Source organism: Lissotriton helveticus, chromosome 5_1, assembly GCF_964261635.1.
Source record: "Lissotriton helveticus chromosome 5_1, aLisHel1.1, whole genome shotgun sequence".
NCBI lineage: Eukaryota > Metazoa > Chordata > Amphibia > Caudata > Salamandridae > Lissotriton > Lissotriton helveticus.
Genome location: NC_136065.1, coordinates 740,865,802 through 740,879,206, shown reverse-complemented (window position 1 = coordinate 740,879,206; position 13,405 = coordinate 740,865,802).

Sequence of the window (13,405 nt, the reverse complement as noted above, 5' to 3'; positions counted from 1 at the left end):
CCAGACGCCATTTTGTGTTGCCATGTGGGCTTGCCTTAGCCAAGGCTTGTTGCCTCCTTCAACAGATCCAGCATCGCCAGCAGCAGACATCCGATGTGGGACAGCTCGCAGACCTCCAGCCTGGTCGACATCAGCGCCCTGGTCCGTGTAGCAGCAGAATCCAGTGTCACCTCTTCGCCTGGCTGAGCGAACTCGTCCGGTGCCATCCTGGTGCCCACCTAATCACTGGCTAGTGATTCAGAACTTGGTCCCCTCTGCTTACAGGTACTCTTCTTCAACTGATCCAGTCCTTGGATCAACCCGGAACATCTTCACTGGTCGCCTGCCAGCAACTCTTACTTCAGGCTCCTGGTTCGTCAACGAGGTTTCCCGACGACACTTGAACCCTATGCAGCCGCAGCCCCTGGGCTAGGTAAACCGAGTACCACGGTGCTCCAGTGTAGATCCACTCTCTAAGTGTCTAGATCCACTTTAGTTTTTGACCTACCTAGTCGGGTTCGCCCGAGAACACTAACTTTTGCATTTACTAGTATCCATAGACTTTGTCCCGCATTACGCGTGAGAGTTTCCACTCTGCACACGACGTCCCTAGGCCTCCTGCTTCTAATCCAAGGGTTCAGCATTGTAGGCCCAGCGTTTCTAAAGTCTCTGAGAGTAGTACTTACCTGCTAGTAATTTCGCATTCCACTTTTGTAGTATATGGTTTTTCGTGCCCCTCGGGCATTTGTGTAAATTGTGCGACTTTCAGTATTTCTTTAAGAGTTTTGTATTGTGCTTAGCTCCCTGACTCATAAAGAGTTCAGGGTAGTCTTGTTATAAATAAATATACTTTATTTTCATAACAACTTGTGTGGTGTCCTTTCACTTGGTGTTCAAGGGGTAAATGTGATGGTAAAACAGCTGGCTTAACACGCCCTCTAGAGTTTAGCCTAAAGACTGCTCTTGTCCATGCTACTAGGATAGCTGGTCTATCAGGTTGACTTACAACCAATCATCAATAAGGGTTGTTTGGAATGATACATAGTGATCACTAGAATAGTGAACACTGCATATCAGGCCAACTTCTCACACCTGTTGACTATTTTCTCTGCGACTTTGGCTGTCAAGGTGAGGAGCGAGATGGGCCGATACTTCTTGAGGTCGGAGGGGTCAGCTGCGTGCTTCTTGAGCAGGGGCATTACTTTTATGCGCTTCCACTTGTCTGTGAAAGTGCATGTTTTGAAGGTGGTGTTGATGTTGCGTAGTGTTTAGTGTGCGATGGCAGATGCGGCTCAGTGGTAGTTGTGAGGGGGCCAGGGGTCTGTGTGGGCCCTCGAGTGGATGCCTTTCATGGTGTAGGCGGTGTCTTCATCCGTGCCTGGTATCCATTTGGAGATGGTGGGCTGGTTGGTGTCTCAGGGGTGCAGGTGGTCCAGATGCTGCGCCCAGTGTGTGGTCCACAAATGTAATGTAGAGGCTTATGATCTTGAGGTGGAAGTAGAATCGAAGCTAATAGCAGATGACACCCTAAAAAGCATCTTTTACCCTATTTCACGCCCATTTTTCTTTTGTACCCTATTTCACGCCCATTTTTCATCCTTTACCCCATTTCACACCCTAAATTTCATAATTTAACACAACGGACACACTCAATTTACTTATTGCCCCAAAACGACACCCTACAATTAAGATTTTTGCACAGAGGACAACCTATATTTCATGATTTGCACAAAAGGACACACAAAATATTTGATTTTGGTAGCCCAATTCACACCATGAAAAGTCTACTTTTACACATTTGACCTGCTGAAGAGCATCTCTGTACTGAAGACATTCCCACCATGATTTGAGTGTTGTGATGTTAGTTGTTCTCATTGTACAACATACTCTTTTCAGAGTGATGTACTTATGCTGGAGAGTAACATGCAGACAGGGTATGTGTGTTGTGTATTTTTTTTGGCACTAACCATGATTGGGGTCATTTTGCACTGATATACATTTGATAGGGACTGTCACAATGTGATGTGCTCAGTTGAAGAAATTGTTTATTATTCGGTTCCTTCAGGCAATTCCTGCCGCATTAACTGTGGGGTGTGCTCCACCTGCCTCATCTTCATCATCATCCTGGTCATCATCCGGTGCAGCGGGCACTTAGATCCATGGAGCATTGGTGCGCACACATATATTGTGCAATTCACAACATGTTAGGATGATTTTGTTCACCATTTTGGGGCTGTACAGCAGTCTGCCACCTGTGATGTCCAGGCCACTGAAACGTGACTTTAGCATGCAAAATGTGCGCTCCACAATGGACCGGTTGTCTCTGGGGGCTGCATTATACTGCCTCTGTGCCTGGGTAGTGAGGTTTCCGAGGGGTGTCATCATCTACGGGCATAGTGCATATCCTTGATCACCTGTAAAATGTGATGGTGAGATGTGTCCATTATTGGTTATGCAGGCTGTGTTGTTAGTGTTGATGGTTTTGTGGTGTGTAAATTGTGCTATGTTAGATTTCATGTTAGCCATGTGTCGCTTCTGATATTTACCAGCATCAATGCTAATTACATTGCCTCACAGTTGATCCTCCCTCCCTCAAGCCAATTTGATTGTGTGAGCTGCGCAGTTGCATCACTGGCACTCCTACTGTGCAACAATGATGAGGCCATCTGCGCATCGCCGCGGACATGACACACACACCAACAGGCACCCTGGCTCTCCTACCGTCTAGCGATAGCACTCATCCGCACTCCTCGCAGTCAATGCCTTGAAAACGTTTGCCTGGCCATAGGCCACACCAGACACGGATCACGTTCAGTTCTGATGCTGCGCAGCCGCCAGACCTGGCCCCACCGCACAGCACATGCAGTTTCATGTCCGGAGCTGCCACAAAGCGACACTCAGCAACCCCCTGGCCTGCAGGGCCCACTGAGGGCTGGAACGCTTCACCCACACCATCAACATCATCAGACGCCACACTGTGCACTCCCTGGACTACATACTCTTTCCTGAGCGGAGCCTCAAACTCACATACCACAACTACTTATTATCCATTACAATCTGGAACACGTTTGTGGACATCAGACTGTCCCAATACTTCACAACACTGAGCCACAAGGCAGGGAACACCTTTAACACCTTCTTTGCATGTGTGAACTTCATCCAGTTCATCAAGCACACTAAACGCACATGTAGTGACCACAAACGCATACACTTCCTCGTCGGTCAACCCCAAGCCACCCTAGAGCACATGTGGATCCACACAAAGTTAGTGGAGCTTAGTCAACGAGGAGATGCTACACACCAAAATCAATAGCAACACCCACAACACTCTTGTCATCACCAATGGTGCTGGATCTAATTTTACAGACCTGTATCTCCAACTGCACATACACACAGCATGCAATAAATGACACCTCGGTCCCCAACAACCTCAAAGATGGCAGATGCATCTGCTGACACATGGAGGAGAACTGGTGCAGGATTGAGGATGCCATTAAACATCACAACATACAAGGACACAAAGCTCATATTCTACATCAACAATACGCCCACACACCAAACTGGGCTTCTAGGAAGGATTGCAGTCAGTTGCAACATGGATGATCAACAGCTGGGGGGTGCTATACACAGAAGTGACATGAGACCTCATCCTCATTAGGAAACCATCATCATGCAGCATCACCTGGTGGGACAACAGCTTCAGCAGCCCCCCCTCAGCTCTGGGTACCTAGGCACCGTATTTGACTCCTCCCTCTCCATGAACAAACATGTCTACGCAGTGGCCTGCAGCAGCTTCAACTGCCTCTTCGTCTTCCAAGCAACCTTCCAATGGATCCCACCATTGTCAGGTAAGACAGTCACGGGGAACATCCTTTACAAGGGAACCGTTACAACGCGGTACCGTTACAACGCAGTATTTACAACAAAAGTCGTTACAACGACTTTCGCTTGAGGGCGCTATAGGATAAGGGATAGTTTAATTTACTATCCAACACCTTCCCTACTATCCACGGGGACTGGAGTTGGAATAGTAAATTAAACTATTTACTATCCAGCGCCCCCCAACGCAAGTCGTTGTAACGACTTGCATTGTTAAACCTGCGTCTTAAAGGTACGCGTTGTAACGGTACGCGTTGTACCGTCATACATCCGACAGTCACTCGCACAGTCATTGCCATCAGGCTGGACTACGGAAACCCACTATATGGCCACATGGGCAGGTCTGCACTCAGCTCAGTCCTGACGGTCCAGCACAACACCAACAAACTGCACCTTGTGTACATACTTTCCTTATGGATCGAGTCCCTCCGTCACACATACTTGGTTCCCACCATTCCCCACATTTGCAAACGAGTGGCGGAGGGGCTAAGCCTTTGGGATGGTTTGTCTACATAGCTAGCCACAGCTCCCATAGTCCCTTGTGTTGTTAGGTCTGGTAAGTGGGCATATTGATTGCACTGCTGTATGTGAGATTGTGACATGTACATTCTAAAAATTGTGATTTGCTTGTATGTGGAGTTGAGGCGTGCAGTGTGTTGAGTTAGTACTTACCAATAAGAACTGCATTTCCGTATGTGCCATCCTGGAAGCGCTGGTTTATGATGGACTGTCGGAAGTTGTAGGAATCATGCACACTCCCTGGAAACTTGGCTATGACATTGGTAAACAGTCCCCAGTGGTCCACTATTGCCTGCACATTCATAGAATGGGTGTGCTTTCTGTTGCGGAATATGTGTGCACTGTCCGCAGGGGGCACAAATAGGACATGTGTTTAGTCAATTGCCCCCAAAACCTGTGGAAATCCGGCTGTGGTGTGAAAGCCTTGCTTGGTCGCAATCTGTTCCTGCACAGTGTTGGGGAAGTGAAGGTGCTGGGTTATCAGGCTGAGTAAGCCATCCAAGACAGTTGGAAGAAGATTAAAAAGGCTGCCTGTGAGACTCCACAGACTCTGGCCATTGTTGTTTGAAAGGTCCCAGAGGCCAACATTTGCAGCACAGCCCGCAGCTTTGTCTGTGGAGGAATGTTAGTTATCCGCTGTGTTGATGCCATCAGCCTGTGGGCTATCAATTTCAGGATGTGCTGTATGGATGTCCTTTTGAGCTGCAGTGGGCAATGACATCCTCTGGCATTAGGTCTGCGAGGCTGAGACGTCTGCGCAGGGCCCGCTGTCTTCTTTGGCGCTGCCTCAGTGGCGATCCTGGGGGAAGTGGCAGTGGTGGTGGTGGTTGTTTCCTTTGTGGGGCTCCAAGCTGAATGATTAGTACCTCCATGGCATCAGTGGGTCTTCAGATGGGGCTCTGGGCTACTTTCCTTTATATACCTCCCATTTTTAGACCAGCTTTATTCTGGTCTTAAGTTCCTGCAGCTAAAGGGCCTTAGCGTAACTTTTTTATCACTTCGCCGATCCGGGCCATCATTGCTAATAATGCGATGTGGTGTTAGCGACATTTTTCATGAAGTTTTGAGAAGGAACGCCTACTTTGCATATCATTAGCGAAAACTATCGCTGTCATACAAGGCGGTGAAAAAGGCGGCGCGATTGCCAGAAAGCTGTCGCTAACGCTTGTTAGCGACAGCTTGCTAATAAGGCGATAAAAAAACCTGCGTTAGCGGCATGAATGTGCCGCTAACACGGCAATAAATGGCTTGATAATATGCCCCTAGGTCTCTTCAGCAATGACAAAGAAGATAATAGTCCTGTGTAGTAACCAACTCCAAACAAGGTAGAGATTTAAGGTTATTTATTGGCTACATCGATAGCAGAGTAAGGATGACCTTCTCTGCCAACAGCTCCATCAGGAATGCTCCAGCTTAACACAGTTGCTAGGAGATCCCACATTCTAGAGCACAATGATGTTAGTACTTTAAAGGTAAAGTAGCATTTAAAGACTGACAATGTAAGCATACAAAATACAACATTTCTTCTCTCCTTCCAAATGCAAAACATTTTTTCTAAAACAAAATTAAAAAAAAGAAGTAAATACTAAATAATGATCTGAACATAACAGGTTCAACAACGTTTAAGATATACATTAATAACAACCATTTAAGACCTGAACCTTGCAGGTTTAACAATGTTTCTAACACTTTTCCTGGTAAAAGTTTGGTTCGTATGTACGGAATCCACTATCTCAGAACTATTTCTTACCCGAACTTTCACCACCCTGTTAAGGTTCCACCAATGACCACCTTCCACTTTTACTGCATTACCAACAATTTTAATAACTTTGACAGGCTCACTGAATTTGCGGTCACCTTTTTTTGAATGAGCAGCATTTTTGATTTTGATTAAATCTCCCACTTCAAGCGGGGCTACTTTAACACCTTTTTTTTAATCAAACCACTGTTTTTGTTTCTTGCTCATCCATAGGCTTACGTCCATTCAACAGTTCAAAAGGAGAAATTTTAGTCAAAGAATGAGGGGTAGTTCTGTAGAACCAAACCATGGCATCTAGAGGCTTGCAAATATGATGACACCCTGCTCTGGTCCATTTAATGCATTCTCCCACAACTCGATTCATTCTTTCAAACAAACCATTGGTTTGAGGGTGATAAAAGGAACTTTTCAGATGTTTCACTCCAGACTCATACAGGAAAGATTCAAATTCTGCACTGACAAACTGTTTGCCATTGTCAGATACCAAAGCCTTCGGAAATCCTTCTCTAAGCCACACACTATTAAGAAAATCAACAACAGTCTCGGTGTTAGCATCCCTTACCATCTTCATTTGAGGCCATCTTGAAGTATAATCCATGAGAACCAAAATGAAACGACATCCGCCTAGTAGAACTTCATATGGTCCCATTACAGCAATACCTAATTTCAACCATGGACCTTTAGGATATTCAATAGACATTAACGGGGGCGCTGACACTTTTAAACTTTTGTCTGCAGGATTACATATACAACAATTGGAAACAGCACAATCGATATCGACATCCATCCCTGGCCACCAATATGTGTCCCTAATGCGCCGCTTGGTGAGGGTAGAACTAAGGTGACCTTCATGGGCTCTTTCAATGATCATTTTGCGGAAAACACATGGTGGTGCAAACTTGTCTGCTCTGAGCAACAAACCATCTTAAATAGAAAGCTCGCTCTCAACCTTCCAGAACGGTTGGAGGACACAGGAAGAACCTTTTCCCTGGGTCACCGTTTCTTGACAAAAGCACTAACTTTTCGCAAAACATCATCTGATTCAACAGCTTGCAACCAATCACTTTCCAGACCTAAATTCAATTCAGGCAAATCCATGGCAGCAACAAGACAATCATCACAGTCCTCATTAGCAAACTCATTCAAACTAACATCGTCTTGCTCACTTGACATGCCAGGAAAACGGGATAAAAAATCCATCCTCCCATTCTTCACACCAGGGATATGTTTGACATCAAATTGAAATTGAAGGAGCCTTGTTACCATACGCATAATTCTTGGTGAACAACACTTAATGACACTACCACCCAAAATATTAACTAGGGGTTTGTGGTCACTCAACAGTTGGAACCTTTTACCCCAAATAAAAGGCCAAAACTTATCAATAGCCCATGCACACGCTAATAGCTCTTTTTCGATGACTGAGTATTGAAGCTCCAGAGTTCTCAACACCCTTGATGCAAAACTCACAGGGTTTTCACAATTGTTGTCCAACTGTGTCAAAGTCGCGCCAATACCTACATGGCTTGCACCAACGGTGACACAACAAGGTAGACTCGGGTCACATGGTTTCAAAGCAGGACTCTCAATCAACGCAGTTGTCACAATCTTAGAGGCACTCACACATTCCTTGCACCACTCAAACTTGACTCCTTTCTTAAGGAGATTGCTAATGGGGCGTACAATAGATGCAAAGGTATAAATAAATTGTGAATAATATTTACATAGCCCGAGTAATGACTTGACGCCAGATTTGTCAATGGGTTCAGGGGCGTCAATGATAGCTTGAAGTAATCCTGGTCTAGGGCTAACTCCTTCTTGTGAAATCACATGCCCTAAGTATTCCACTTTCGAACACATAAATTGACATTTCCCCTTCTTCAAAACAATACCAAGTTTTTTAAACAACATCGAAAGCTTTTCTAAAACAGATTCATGAGTAGCAACATCTGTCCCAAAAATTAGAACATTGTCCTGGCACCCTTAATGTCTCTGAGTATGTTCTTCATTATCCTTTGAAACACAGACGACGCCGACGCTAAACCAAATGGCATGCAACAGTAGCGGAATGTTCCCAAAGGCGATACAAATGCAGTAAGATCGAGTGATTCAGGATCAAGTACAACCTGGTGGTACGCGCTGGCAAGGTCTAGTTTGGAAAAGACACAGGCCCCTTTGGTGGAATAGAACAAATCATTAATTTTAGGTAGGAGATGGGAATCTACCCATATTTCCTTGTTAAGGGATCTCAAGTCAACACATAATCGAAAATCCCCTCCCCTTTTTCTGGCTACAACTAAGGGAGAAAGCCAAAGTGAAGACTCTGTAGGTTCAATTATTCCTTTGGCACAAAGACCCTTCAGCTCCTTTTCCAAATCTTCCCTTACGCTGAAAGGCACACCCCTAAGCTTATGTTTGATGGGAAGAGCACCTTCTTTGACAATAATTTTGTGCCTAAATCCCTTGATTTCTCCTAAGTTATCCGTAAAAACTTCAGGATATTTTTTTTCCCATACAAGACTTTCATCTTCACACCTTACAACTAATACCTGTTCTTTCGCTCCAGGTTTAAGCATCATGCCAAATAGGCCCTGGGGAAACCATCCCAAAATATTAAGTCCTTTCACAGCAACATATACTTTCCCTTTGATCCTCCCATCCTTCGGTTCCGCAGACTTTTAAAGACATGGCTGTTTGACCAATAATACCCATCTATTCCCCTATTAGCATTCATCCTGAACAAGTTTGTGAATCGTTAGCGCCGAGACGCCTGCGGGTATTTGTTGCGCTTTATAAATGTCAAAAATAAAATAAATTAAATAAATAAATAAATGACATTTCCTCTTCAAAAAACCCATGAGGTCTATTTTCCGCCCTTCATATGAGACTGGCGAACGATCAGGTGGAGATAGAACTTGGGAACCCTTCCAGGTTTCTACAAACTATTTTTTTGTGATCATCGTTATCTTAGCCCCTGAATCAACTAATAACTTAACCGTATGATTACCAATACCAATGTCCACTATGGAATCAATGCAACTGGACGGATCACCAACAACAACATCCTGTTTGGAAATGGGGCTGCTCAAATTCAAGTCATCATTATCCATGACTACAGAAACAACTTCAGGGTCTGACTAATAATCAGATTCAACAGAACAAATTGCAGGTTTCTTGACATTTTTTCTCTTCAAACAAACTTTAGCAAAATGTCCCATCCTTTTGCAATAGTTGGACATAACATTGTTTGCAGGACAACGAGAACCCTTACTGTGTGGAGGATAACCACATTTGATGCACATGTTGACATTTGCTCTAACAGGATCATTAAGATCAGATTTGGTTTTGAACGACTGATTAACAGACTCATTAACGTTACCATGTTTCTTGAGTGAATTGTTTACATTAACAACATTCACAGCTTCTAGAGGTTTGTCATCCAGCTCCTTGAAGGAAACCACTGAAATGTCTATACTTTTTGCAATTTTTATGGTCTCACCTAAAGATGGATCACCTAGACTCAAATGTTTCTGTCCTATATTTTTGTCCTTACATTGACAAACAAATTGGTCCCTAGCAAGTTGATCCGTAAAGTTCTCAAATTTGCAATCAGCGGCCAGTCTACGCAAGACTGAAATATAATTATCCACACCTTCTCCCTCGGCTTGTTTTCTTTTTAAAAACTTGTGCCTCAATACCATTAGGTTTGGTTGTGTCAGGAATCAAGCGTATCAGCACCTGCCACATTATCCCCAGGACTACATTTCCCATGGTGCTAGCTGAAGTGAGGGGATATAATCGCGGAGAGCGCACATGTGGATGGGCATAATTTTGTTTTGGACGTGATTCTCTTTCTCGGCAGAGGGAGAGAAGGTTGGAGGAAGACGCCGACTTTGGACTGCTGAATCAGGATCTATGGAGGCTCCGAAGGCAGTATAGATCTGGTGGAAGCGTGAGTACACCCTGGCGTGGTTAAAGAGCCGGAGTAGGCTTTTCGTTGTTGTTTCAGTTGGGAGCTGGATTGTTTTGGTCATAGTGGAATTCAGCGATGACGTGCCGCGTATTACAGTATATGATTTCCTGGTTATTGTTTGTTAGGAAAGGAACGTATTTAAAACAACATGGAATACACAGTGATTTCAACCGCGTATTACCATGCACACTGCCTCTTTGCTTTTGTAAGGGAAGACGGAACATTACCCATCAAGTAGCGGAATACAGCAGTGAGGAACCACGTATTGCCGTACGGGGGGAACTCTGTGACCTGCTGTAACCTGAGTAATTTACATTGTTCACATAGCGGAATACGGCGGTGAAGAAAGCGCGTATTACCATGTATGTGCTGGATGAACAGTTGCTTGTATTCCTTGGAAAACTATTTTATCACATGCTGACATTGGATTACATGATGCCTTTATATAGTAAAGTGTGAAGACTATGTTTCCGTAACGAAGTGGCTTTTTCCTGCGTATGTATGAGGGTTGTGATGAAGCTTGTGGAAAGCATGCATGATCCTACCTGTACTAACATCTGTTAGTTCTTTCTTTCAGGTCTGATGCTTGCTCTGAATGACACTTGGAGGTTACATAAGGATTGTATACACTGCTATCAATTCAATTCAAAAAGTCTTTATTTCGATATACATATCATAAAAGACTATACATGTTAAAAAAACAGAAACGGGAGGAGCGTGGCCAAGATGGAGGAGTGAGAGGACGCTCCCGCCGACGGCCCGAATTAGCACTGGCCAGCTGGTCATAATAGCTTCAGTCGGCACTCCTTTGGTCACGGGCCTGACCTGATGTGAGGAGACACGGAGCTTGGGCGACCCAGCGGGGCAGCTTGGACCCGGGTGGCGACCCGGTCATCGCCGCAGCCGGAGTGACTTCCACAGGCCCGGGGGATCGCTGCTGAGAGGAGGAGCGGAGGAGCTGGCAGCGTTGTCGGCATTACCTAGCTGGAGAGCCCGAGGGCCGGAGGACGGAGCGGCGGCGTGGACGGCAACGGCCCGGTAGGAGGCTGCTGGTGCTCTCCCGTGGGACTGGTGGGGGCTGTCCGTGACCTGATGTGAGGCGGCACGGAACTTGGGTGACCCAGCGGGGCAGCTTGGACCCGGGCGGCGACCCGGTCATTGCCGCAGCCGGAGTGACTTCCACAGGGCCGGGGGATCACTGCTGAGAGGAGGAGCTGGCCGCGTTGTCGGCATTACCTAGCTGGAGAGCCCGAGGGCCGGAGGACGGAGCGGCGGAGGACGGAGCGGCGGCGTGGACGGTAACGGCCCGGTAGGAGGGTGCTGGTGCTCTGCCATGGGACTGGTGGAGGAGCTAGCGGGCTGGGAACGGGCCAGGTCGCCATCTTGTGAGGCGCCCCGCTGTGCAGGCCTAACCTGTTGGAAGGAACGACTGGGGAGGCATTGAGGTGCCTGCAGATATCGCCGTGGGGCCGGGTGCACTGTCGAGGTCGGCCCCACCGCTGCCGTGTAGACTGTGTGGCCTGGTAGCTCCGTAGTGGCAGAGGGAGCCGTCATTTTGGAGAGGGCTGGGGGTGCCGGGCCGGGAGGCCGCAGAAACTGTTGGTGAGCGGGGCAGCGGCGGTTTGGGTGGCCCGCCTCTTCACTAGGCGGTGACCGGGAGCTGACGGCGCCTCGGAGGAGGAGGGTGCGGGATCACTTGTCAAGCCGGGAGGAACGGTGGAGCGGGGGGGCCCTTGCGGTGAACACCAGGGAACGAGGAGACTCTTCCGGGCCTAGCCCCAGACCCGCATTCCCGGCACGGGCCTGAGGAACTATGGGGGGCACCTCCACCGGGATAGAGGCTGCATCTGTGGGCCCCAGGGTGATCTGGCCGGGGCGGAGTTGCCAGTCATCCGCATTTGCATCTGGCACACTTGAGAGGTCTGGGAGCATAACCGGGGTCCCCCAAAGATCTAGGAGCTGCGGCAGGATGAGATCGCTGTGGTGGGTCATTGGACCGCCATTTTGCGAGGTGGTTGCGGACCCGTCCGAAGTCGCTGGAGCCGGCTCCTCGAGGCTTTCTGGTGAGTGGAGCGCCTTCTGTCATGCCGCCTGGGGAGAAGGGGCTACCCATGGGACATGGACAGCCTTACTGGGTTGCGTGGTTGTCTAGACGCCCCCGGAAGGGTGTAGAGGTCACTGGTGTTAGAGCGATGGTCCGCACGTATCTTCATCTGAGACGCCCGGGGCTCCGGGAGGGGAAACATCCTTTACCACGCAACTTTTACCACGCAGTGCTTTTACAGCGCAGGTTTTACAACGAAAACCATTACAACGCATTGCACTGGGGGGCGCTCTAGGATAGGGAATAGTTTTAATTTACTATCCAACACCTTCCCTACTATCCACGGGGACTGGAGTTGGAATAGTAAATTAAACTTATTTACTATCCAGCACCCCTAAGCGCTATGCGTTGTAACAGCATGCGTTGTAAAAACTGCGATGTAAAGGCATGCGTGGTAGAATCCATGTTTGCCACCCTGCGAGATGATATCCATACACTCAAACAAGAATTCACTTCTGAGATCCGAGAGGTCCTGCGGGAGATGGACAGAATTGGCGAAAGGGTGGCGGATCTGGAACGTAAAAGCGATGGGAAGGACACGGAGGTCGCGGCTCTGCAACAAGAGATACTTCGGATCCATGACCAACAAGTGGACCGCCAAGCACACGTCGAGGACCTGGAAAACAGGTCCCGGCGCCACAACATACGCATTCGAGGGGTCAAGCTGGACGATGCCTCGAAGGACCTCTTTTCCTATTCCAGGGAACTCTTCAATCACATTCTGGATACGCCGTTGGAGACGGAGCTGAATGTAGACCGGGCACACAGAGTGGGTCTCCCGAGGGCCCCGTTGGCACCGCCACCGGACATACTGGTATGTGTCTAGGATTTCTGCACCAAAGAGGCCATCCTCCAAAAAACGCGCCAGCTCCATCCTTTGCAGTTTCGAGGGAGCTCCCCCGTGCTCTATCAGGACCTGTCTGCTCTCACTCTGCAGAGGAGGAGAACCTTTAAGCCTATCACCCTGCACCTTCAACAACGTAATATCACCTACAGCTGGGGCCATCCGTTCAGGCTGGTGTTTCCAATGGACAATAAATTATACCAGCTGCGCTCCCTGAAGGAAGCTAGCAAACTGCTGGGGGTGGAATTGCCGGAGTCCGAGGACGGCGACGAGGACCCCAAGGAAGAGACGGATGAACCCAGATCCCAATGGCGGCAGCAGGGTCGCAGGCGCCGGCTTAAGAAACCC